Source organism: Argentina silus, assembly GCF_951799395.1.
Source record: "Argentina silus genome assembly, chromosome: Y".
Taxonomy (NCBI): domain Eukaryota; kingdom Metazoa; phylum Chordata; class Actinopteri; order Argentiniformes; family Argentinidae; genus Argentina; species Argentina silus.
Window position 1 is genome coordinate 1,328,045 of NC_139654.1, and position 8,767 is coordinate 1,336,811.

An 8,767-nucleotide genomic window follows, 5' to 3' on the forward strand; every position below is an offset into this window, starting at 1 on the left:
AGAGAGAAAGAGGGAGGGAGAGAGGAAGGGAGAGAGGGAGAGAGGGTGGGAGGTAGAGGGAGAGAGGGGGGGAGGTAGAGGGAGAGAGGGGGGTAGGGAGGGAGAGAGAGAAAAAGACAGAAAGAGGGAAAGAGAGAGAGAGAAAGAGATTGGATGGGGAGAAGAGGTAGGGAGGGAGAGAAGGAGGGAGGGAGAGAGGGAGGGAGAGAGAGAGAAAGAGAGAGAGACAGCGAGGTAGGGAGGGAGAGAGGGAGGGAGAGAGAAAGAGGGAGGGAGAGAGGAAGGGAGGTAGGGAGAGAGGGAGAGAGGGTGGGAGGTAGAGGGAGAGAGGGGGGGAGGTAGAGGGAGAGAGGGGGGTAGGGAGGGAGAGAGAGAAAAAGACAGAAAGAGAGAAAGAGAGAGAGAGAAAGAGATTGGATGGGGAGAAGAGGTAGGGAGGGAGAGAAGGAGGGAGGGAGAGAGGGAGGGAGAGAGAGAGAAAGAGAGAGAGACAGCGAGTGAAGGAGGGAGAGAAGGAGGTAGGGAGGGAGGGAGAGAGGAAGGGAGGTAGGGAGAGAGGGTGGGAAGTAGAGGGAGAGAGGGGGGAGGTAGAGGGAGAGAGAGAAAAAGACAGAGAAAGTGTATAGTGTGGTTTGTTGTGTTGCGTTGTGTTGTGTGTTGTGTTGTGTTGTGGTGTGTTGTGTTGTGGTGTATAGTGTGGTTTGTTGTGTTGCGTTGTGTTGTGTTGTGTTGTGTTGTGTTGTGTTGTGTTGTGTTGTGTTCTGTTGTGTGTGGTGTGTAGTGTTGTGTTGTGTTTGGTGTGGTGTGGTGTGGTGTGTAGTGTTTTAGTGTGGTGTGTTGTGTGTGTTGTGTAGTGTAATGTAGTGTAGTGTAGTGTAGTGTAGTGTAGTGTGGTGTAGTGTAGTGTAGTGTTGCGTGTGTAGCGGGGCCGGCTCTACGCAGGGGCAAGAGGGGGCAACGCCCCCTCAAACAAATGGCCTGCCCCCTCAAATCAAAAATGTAGAAGTGAAAAATCCGCCGAAAAAAGCACAAGTTAAATGCTTCCCCTCATCTCTCATCTCCGTGCAGCGTGTCTTCACACAGCCTGCAGTCAGCAGAGATCGCCCCTCTCCCCTGCCCCCTCAGCCCTCCGTAAACATCCAATCACTGTTAGTATGCAAATGAGCCAAGAGCAGCCTGACTGTGGTGTCAGGTTTCCAGACAGAGCGGTTAAGACTTTGAGGAAGCAGCTAAAACTCCACTAAACTCGTCGTAGCGACCCGTGAGATAACTAATAATTAACAACAACTAAAACAAAAGTTAATATAACATCCATATATATTTGTGCAGTCAACTGGGGGAATAGTCTGCTGTTTTTTCCCCAGTGGGAGTGTTTCTCAAGTCACACAAGCACAGACTAGACACTGTCCGCTGCATGTAACAGACTGAGGACTAGAGATGGGTCGTTCGCGAACGAATGGCTCTTTTTGAACGGCTCTCTTTGGTGAACGTAGGGAACCGATTCTTTTTGGTGAACGATCCATTTGGTTTGGCTCTTTTCCCCCCTGTTAGCTAACATTATGTGACCAGACAGACAGTGACGTTGTGAGCGCTGCGGTTGCTACAATAATGTTAAAATGCACAAGCACAACTCTTTAACAGGTTCAATGGTTGAGTGAACTAAGTAAAAAACAATAAAACTAGTGTTTTGCCTCGTATGTGCAAACGTTTGAACCAGTCTCAACGCGTTAATTTGCTGATACACTCTATGGAAACTCAACGTCATACGACACTTCAGTCTTGAAACTGACAGCTGACAAGACATTATTTTCTCTCAAGTAAATCATATGCGAATATTCTGTAAAGAATAAAATAAAAAATCAAGTACCAAATAATAGCGTATTTCTTGTGTATTATTTATTTTTTTGTCACTGTCTATTCTATATCGTTCTATGCCGGCTGGATTAGCTATATAAAATGTTATATAATAACGGTGTAGAATTTATTTATTTGTGTAATGCTATTGTTTTGTAAGCACACTTAAATTTGTCATGATCTGTCACTTACATGAGCTGTGCAATTAGGCTAGTATTACATATATTGCAGTAGGCTATAATAAGTGCTAAACAAATTCCTGTAAAGCCAAATAAAGTATTACGTTCAAGTCCATGTCCGATGAACAAATCAGAACTAAGGGCCATGAGTGTCGAATTACACATAGGATACCCCTTTGGTGAGATTTGTCCATGAGTATCGAATTACAGGTTACCCCTAGATTTGACCCAAATTAAGTCACCTTAATTTGTATATTCTCCGAGATGCACGTGAAGCAAAGACGCTAAGATTAATGTTATGTTATGTAAGATTATTAACGCTAAGATAAATGTTATGTTGTTGGTTGTTAAAATCTGGAGGAAGCATATTTTATTTCACTTTTTATTTTTCAGTTTTCCCCCTGAGGGATTGCCACCTTATTGTGGTCAGGGGGTTTGTGTGCCTCAGTGACCCTAAGAGCTATACCAGCAGGAGCTTTAGTCTTCAGGTGGGACACCCAAGTTGGACAGGTCTTAGGGTAGAGGCCTGACAGAGTGCAATCCACTTCTCCAGGTTGAGGGCTGGACACACAGCTAACAGCCCATGCTCTGAAGAAAACACTGTTATAAAAAAAAAGTGCTGGCACATGATGTGTACGCATAATGCCCCCTTCACATTTCTGACTGCCCCCTCATATGTGCATTCCTAGAACCGGCCCTGGTGTGTAGTGGTGTGTGGTGTGGTGTGGTGTGGTGTGGTGTGAGCTATGATACTGAGCAGTAAAGGTTCTGTAAGTGTACATGTTGTTGTTGATTATTAACCAGGAAGGGCGGGTACTATGACTATGATGTATCAGATGATATTAACAGTTACGGTCCAGATTCAAACTGACCTGGCCTCCATATTCAGGCTGGCTTTATTTGTGAGTTTAAAATGGAAAATAGCTTTTATTGACGTCTATTGTACATTCTTACTGCATTAAAGGGATAGATCACAAAAATATTCTTTATTTTTATTTTTATATTATACATATTTTATATATATATCCACTCACCGGCCACTTTATTAGGTACACCTGTTCAACTGCTCTTTAACGCAAATATGTAATCAGCCAATCACATGGCAGCAACTCAATGCATTTAGGCATGTAGACATGGTCAAGACGACCTGCTGAAGGTGGTTTAAGTGACTTTGAACGTAGCATAGTTGTTGGTGCCAGACGGAGGGATAGAGGGAGTGAGGGAAGGAGGGAGGGAGGGAGAGAATGAGAGAGAGGAGGGAGGTAGGGAGGGAGAGAGGGAGGGATAGAGGGAGGGAGAGAGGGAGAGAGAGAAGGGAGGGAGGCAGAGAGGGAGGGAGAGGATGGAGGGAGAGAGGGAGGGAGAGAGAGGGGGGGATGGAGGGAGAGAGGGAGGGAGAGTAGTAGAGAGAGGTAGGTAAGGAGGAAGAGAGATGGGATGGAGAGAGGAGGGAGGGAGAGAGAGGCACAGAGGGAGAGAGAGGCACGGAGGGAGAGTAAGAAAGAGAGAGAGAAATTGTGACAGAGAGAGAGAGAGAGAGAGGGAGAGAAAGAGAGAGAGAGAGCGTGTGAAGGAGGGTGAGAGGGAGGAAGGGAGGGAGAGAGGGAAGGAGGGAGAAAAAGGGAGGGAGAGAAGAAGGGAGGTAGGGAGAGAGGGAGAGAGGGTGGGAGGTAGAGGGAGAGAGGGGGGGAGGTAGAGGGAGATAATGGGGTAGGGAGGGAAAGAGAGAAAAAGACAGAAAGAGGGAAAGAGAAACGAGAGAGAGATTGGATGGGGAGAAGAGGTAGGGAGGGAGAGAGGGAGGGAGGGAGAGAGGGAGAGAAAGAGAGAGAGAGAGCGAGTGATGGAGGGAGAGAGGGAGGTAGGGAGGGAGAGAGGGAGGGAGGGATAAAGAGGGAGGAAGAGAGGTAGGGAGAGAGGGAGAGAGGGTGGGAGGTAGCGGGAGTGTAACTGTACATGTTGTTGTTGATTATTAACCAGGAAGAGAGGGTACTATGACTATGATGTATCATCTGATATTAACAGTTACGGTCCAGAGTCAAACTGACCTGGCCTCCATATTCAGGCTGAGCTGGCTTCATCTGCCAGTTTACAATGGAAAATAGCTTTGATTGATGCCTACTGGACATTCTTACTGCATTAGATTAGATTAGATTAGATTAGATTAGATTAGATTAGATTCAACTTTATTGTCATTGTGCAGAGTACAAGTACAGAGACAACGAAATGCAGTTAGCGTCTTACCAGAAGTGGAAAAAAAGCAGAAAAGTGCAATGTGAACAATATATACAGGTAGTGCAGTATAAGCAGTATATGAGCAGTATAAGTATTGCAGTATAAGCAGTACATGTATTAACAGAAACATTATAAGCAGAATAAATATAGAATGCAGTATGAACAGTATAAGCAGTATATGAGCAGTATAAGTAGTGCAGTATAAGCAGTATATGTATTAACAGTAACATTATAAGTAGAGTAAATAAGCAGAATAAATATGGAATGCAGTATGAACAGTAAAAACAGATATGTACAGTATGTACAGATATGTGCAGTGTATTAACAGTAGCATTATAAGATTAGTAAAAAATAAGGGTATGTGCATTATGAACAGTATAGACAGATATGTACAGAAGAGCAGTAGTATATAGTATAAGAGCAGTGTGTACAAGTGAAGATACAGTATGTATAGTTTATAGGAATGATATAGGGTAAGAGTAGTACAATTGTCCGGGGGGGGGGGGGGGGGGGTGTAGGGGTTAGTTGGTAGGTTGTCACCTAGGTGCAGAGTTGGAGTTCAATAGGGTGACAGCCGCAGGGAAGAAACTTCCTCTGATGTCACGACCAACTCAGCAAATTTAATAATTTTCTCTTGACCCTGACAAACTCGCCAGTCCCTGCCAGAGACGAACAGACCCAGAATACTAGGACTACACATCAAACTATACAACTAGGACTACAGATCAAACTAGGACTACAGATCAAACTATACAACTAGGACTACAGATCAAACTAGGACTACAGATCAAACTATATAACTAGGACTACAGATCAAACTAGGAATACAGATCAAACTATACAACTAGGACTACAGATACAAGTTGGTCTACAGATCAAACTATATAACTAGGACTACAGATCAAACTAGGACTACAGATCAAACTATACAACTAGGACTACAGATCAAACTAGAACTACAGATCAAACTAGGACTACAGATCAAACCTTATAACTAGGACTACAGATCAAACTAGGACTACAGATCAAACTATACAACTAGGACTACAGATCAAACTATACAACTAGGACTACAGATCAAACTAGAACTACAGATCAAACTAAAATATTAGGACTACAGATAAAACTATAAAACTAGAACAACAAATCAAACTGATCAAACTGTATTTTCAAGCTTCTTTCATTAACCACCATAGTTTTCCTTTTTTCCACTTTATGATCTGATCCCTTGGTGCTCCAAGCTACATGATGGGTGATAAGGAAGTAGAACTGTGGGTGGGTGAGGCTACGTCTTGATCACATAACAGAATTGAGTGACTGCCAGTTTCCCTGCCTTCTGCAACCTGACACCTCCTCAGAATTATTCACACACACGATCATTTCATTGGATAAGAAATATCTTGCCCCACCCCTCCCATGGTCACACATTGACAGGTAACTCACCTGATCTGTCCTCCGTGTCTGTCATCAGTAGAGAAGTTCAGTCTCAGACTAACCTCTCAGTCAGACAGCAGCCATCAGACTGTCTTTAGTCCTGACTGACAGACAGAGTGGAGAACTGCAGAAGACCAATCTAAAAGGAGCAGAATGATCAGTTAGGCAGCAAAGCTCTGTTTTCTCTTTACTCTGGAGACGATGGCTGCTGTTGGAGACTAAGGAGTCGAGTACCAAGTCTCTAAGGGGTGACTGGGAATCACGGAGCAGGGACACTCTCCTGTGTAACAGCTAAGGGATGAGCTCCAACGTGTGTCCACAACCAAGCCAGAAGAAGAGAAACGTGAGAAACTCTCTTGTTGATGAATCATCATATTTAACAAGATTGAACTGTGATGGAAATGTTCACTGTGAGTGTTGTGTTGTGTGAACTGTAATCCTGAGCAGTTAAAATCATATGACTGTTTATGGTTCTTGTTGATCATTAACCAGGGAGAGTGTGCTCTGCTGGAAAAGTGTACTTGTGGTGTTGTGTTGTGTTCTGTGTAGTCTTGTTGTGTGGTGTGGTGTGTTGTGTTGTTGTGTGTTCTGTAGTGTGGTTTGTAGTGTTGTGGTGCGTAGTGTTGTGTGTGTTGTGTAGTGTTTTAGTGTGTTGTGTTGATGTGGTGTGGCGTGTAGTGGTGTGTAGTGTAGTATTGTGTTGTGTTGTGTAGTGTAGTGTAGTGTAATGTAGTGTAGTGTTGTGTAGTGTAGTGTTGTGTGGTGTGAGCTATGATACTGAGCAGTAAAAGTTGTGTAAGTGTACATGTTGTTGTTAATAATTAACCAGAGCAAGAGGAGGAAAGGGAGGGGAGTGAAAGAAAGAGAGAGAGAGATTGTGACAGAGAGAGAGAGAGATAGAGAGAGAGGGAGGGAGAGAAAGAGAGAGAGAGAGCAAGTGAAGGAGGGAGAGAGGGAGGGAGAGAATAAAAGGGAGGGAGAGAGGAGGGGAGTTAGGGAGAGAGGGAGAGAGGGGGGAAGGTAGAGGGAGAGAGGGGGTAGGGAGGGAGAGAGAGAAAAAGACAGAAAGACGGAAAGAGAGAGAGAGAGAAAGAGATTGGATGGGGAGAAGAGGTAGGGAGAGAGAGAGGGAGGGAGGGAGAGAGAGAGAAAGAGAGAGAGCGAGTGAAGGAGGGAGAGAGGGAGGTAGGGAGGGAGAGGGAAAGAGGGAGGGAGAGAGGAAGGGAGGTAGAGGAAGAGAGGGGGGGAGGTAGAGGGAGAGAGAGAAAAAGACAGAGAAAGTGTATAGTGTGGTTTGTTGTGTTGCGTTGTGTTGTGTGTTGTGTTGTGGTGTATTGTGTTGTGGTGTATAGTGTGGTTTGTTGTGTTGCATTGTGTGTTGTGTGGTGTGTTGTGTTTGGTGTGGTGTGGTGTGTAGTGTTTTAGTGTGGTGTGTTGTGTGTGTTGTGTAGTGTAGTGTAGTGTAGTGTAGTGTAGTGTAGTGTAGTGTAGTGTTGTGTGGTGTGTAGTGGTGTGTAATGTAGTGTAGTGTAGTGTTGTGTAGTGTAGTGTAGTGTAGTGTAGTGTTGTGTTGTGTGGTGTGTAGTGTAGTGTTGTGTAGTGTTGTGTAGTGTAGTGTTGTGTGGTGTGTAGTGGTGTGTAGTGTTGTGTAGTGTAGTGTGTGTAGTGTAGTGTAGTGTTGTGTGGTGTGAGCTACGATACTGAGCAGTAAAAGTTGTGTGAGTGTACATGTTGTTGTTAATAATTAACCAGAGCAAGAGGAGGAAAGGGAGGGGAGTGAAAGAAAGAGGGAGAGAGATTGTGACAGAGAGAGAGAGAGAGAGAGAGGGGGGGGGTGGTAGAGGGAGAGAGGGGGGTAGGGAGGGAGAGAGAGAAAAAGATAGAAAGAGGGAAAGAGAGAGAGAGAAAGAGATTGGATGGGGAGAAGAGGTAGGGAGGGAGAGAGGGAGGGAGGGAGAGAGAGAAAGAGAGAGAGAGAGCGAGTGAAGGAGGGAGAGGTAGGGAGGGAGGGAGAAAGAGGGAGGGAGAGAGGAAGGGAGGTAGGGAGAGAGGGTGGGAGGTAGAGGGAGAAAGGGGGGGGTTAGAGAGAAAGAGAGAAAAAGACAGAGAAAGTGTATAGTGTGGTTTGTTGTGTTGCATTGTGTGTTGTGTTGTGTTGTGTTGTGTTGTGTTGTGTAGTGTTGTGTGTGTAGTGGTGTGTAGTGTAGTGTGGTGTGTAGTGTAGTGTAGTTTAGTGTTGTGGTGTGGTGTGGTGTGGTGTGGTGTGAGCTATGATAGTGAGCAGTAAACGTTGTGTAAGTGTACATGTTGTTGTTGATTATTAACCAGGAAGGGAGGGTACTATGACTATGATGTATCAGATGATATTAACAGTTACGGTCCAGAGTCAAACTGACCTGGCCTCCATATTCAGGCTGAGCTGGCTTCATCTGCCAGTTTACAATGGAAAATAGCTTTGATTGACGTCTACTGTACATTCTTACTGCATTAGATTAGATTACAGTTGGTGAGGATGCTCTCGATGGTGCAGTGGTAGAAGTTCACCAGGATCTGATGAGACATATGGACCTTCTTTAGTCTCCTCAGGAAGAGGAGACACTGGTGAGCCTTCTTGATGAGGGTAGAGGTGTTGAGGGTCCAGGAGAGATCAGAGATGCGGACACCCACAAACTTGAAGCTGGTGACTCGCTCCACCTCAGTCCTGTTGATGAGGATGGGGGTCTGTGTGCCAGCTTTTGACTTCCTGAAGTCCACAATGAGCTTTTTGGTCTTCCTGGTGTTGAGAGCCAGGTTGTTGTCGTTGCAACACTATTAGGTGCTGGACCTCCTCCCTGGGATAGCTCACATTTCTTTTTATATTATATAAATATATATATATGTACTGTATATGTGTACATATTATACATCTCTATCTGACAGAGAATCAGAGAATCTACCCTAGTCTATATGGTGTACACACCTCCTCAGAATAGAAAGGAGAAGCTCGGCCCGGCACAGGGGGAAGAGGAGAGAGAGATGTGGCCCTCCTCGACACACGCAGCTCTCTACTACACGTTGTACAGCAA